The following is a 2,328-nucleotide window of genomic DNA, read 5'->3' on the forward strand; positions in this document are numbered from 1 at the left end:
TTGTTGCTGATCCCTAAGCAGGGTAATGGCTTTGTTGAACAGTTGGGGTTTGGAGACACTCCCTTGCAAGGGGTGGGACACAAAGTGAAGCCCCCTCTCCCCCGTCCCGTCACACACTCCCGGGGTGGGACACAGAGTGAAGCCCCCTCTCCCCCGTCCCGTCACACACTCCCGGGGTGGGACACAGAGTGAAGCCCCCTCTCCCCCGTCCCGTCACACACTCCCGGGGTGGGACACAGAGTGAAGCTCCCTCTCCCCCGTCCCGTCACACACTCCCGGGGTGGGACACAGAGTGAAGCCCCCTCTCCCCCGTCCCGTCACACACTCCCGGGGTGGGACACAGAGTGAAGCTCCCTCTCCCCCGTCCCGTCACACACTCCCGGGGTGGGACACAGAGTGAAGCTCCCCTCTCCCCCGTCCCGTCACACACTCCCGGGGTGGGACACAGAGTGAAGCCCCCTCTCCCCCGTCCCGTCACACACTCCCGGGGTGGGACACAGAGTGAAGCCCCCTCTCCCCCGTCCCGTCACACACTCCCGGGGTGGGACACAGAGTGAAGCCCCCTCTCCCCCGTCCCGTCACACACTCCCGGGGTGGGACACAGAGTGAAGCCCCCTCTCCCCCGTCCCGTCACACACTCCCGGGGTGGGACACAGAGTGAAGCCCCCTCTCCCCCGTCCCGTCACACACTCCCGGTGTGAGACACAAAGTGAGGGTCCCTCCCCCCGTCCCATTATAACTCGCCCATCCTTGGATCTGTCCTTCCCACACTGGCCCCACCTGCCCCTTCCCCTCAAAACCCGTCCTATCCATGGATCTGTCCCACCCACACTGGTCCCACCTGCCTCAATCCCTCTAAGCCTGTCCTTTCCATGGATCCATCCCACCCACACTGGTCCCACCTGTCCCTATCCCTCTAAACCATATCCTATCTATGGGTCTGTTTGAAACAGAAGTACCTTCACAGAAATTGCACGAGACAAAAATTGAGAACAAAGAACATTTATTATACAATGCAAAGTTGGGTGCTTCCCCTTACCCTGGGAATACACACATACACTGGGGCTCACCCAACTTTTATACAGTTTATTTCAATATAGGAACACCCTCCCCTTTACATTCTTCTGCCTCCTGGATAGGTTTGGCATTAGGCAATCCTGCCTGCCTACGTGCTGTTTCTGTGAACTTGGAGGACCAGGGGGTATCCTGTCGGTGTCTCATCATGTCATTATCCTCATTGTCCTTATTCACAAACCTGTCTTTGTTCTAATTTACACTTCCCAACTCTCAGGGCTACAACCTCTTCATATGTAGAACTTGCTAATACTGTCTAGGGCTTACTAATTACATATGCAAAACCTGCTAGAAGACCCTTATCTTACTCAGACTGACTGCTTCCTACATTCTAATATCCATTTCTTATCCTGTTCATACTGGCTTTATTCATTTACCCATATATCTATATTAGTTTCCTTATCATATTTTTATATCAGTTTTACTCATCTCTCACAGGTCTGTCCCATCCACACTAGTCCCACCTGCCCCAATCCCTCTAAGCCTGTCCTTTCCATGGATCCATCCCACCCACACTGGTCCCTATCCCTCTAAACCCATCCTATCTATGGGTCTGTCCCACCCACACTGGTCCCACCTGCCCCCCATCCCTCAAAACCCATCCTATCTATGGATCTGTCCCACCAACACTGGTCCCACCTGCCCCTATCCTTCTAAACCTGTCCTTTCCATGGATCCATCCCACCCACACTGGTCCCACCTGCCCCTATCCCTCTAAACCTGTCCTTTCCATGATGGATCCATCCCACCCACACTGGTCCCAGCTTCCCCTAGGTAAAACCCCCCCCCCCCCCGGTTTTTGCCCACATCCAAGAGGTCACATCTCTTTCCCTCTTGCACTTCATGGGATAAATCCCTATCCTGCCCCACCTCTCCGTCACTCAAGCCCCTCCCATAATGGTGCAGTTAAACACAGCTGGAACGACGTGTTCATGTTCGCTGGAGACATGACGGTAGTGGGCCTGATCAGTCGGAATGAGGAGGCAGCATACAGAGATGAGGTACAGTCACTGACAGACTGGTGCAGGAACAACCTGCAAACAATAGAGATAGTTGTCGACTTCAGGAGGGCCCTGAGGGAACCACTCTCCACTGACCATTGACGGCTCTACTGTTAGGTCGTGAAGAGTATCAAGTTCCTTGGTATGCACTTGGCGGAGAATCTCACCTGGTCCCTTAACACCGGCTCCATGGCCAAGAAAGCCCGGCAGCAGCTCGACTTCCTGCGAAGGCTGGGGAAAATTCATCTCCCAC

Source organism: Narcine bancroftii, chromosome 3, assembly GCF_036971445.1.
Source record: "Narcine bancroftii isolate sNarBan1 chromosome 3, sNarBan1.hap1, whole genome shotgun sequence".
Classification (NCBI taxonomy): Eukaryota; Metazoa; Chordata; class Chondrichthyes; order Torpediniformes; family Narcinidae; genus Narcine; species Narcine bancroftii.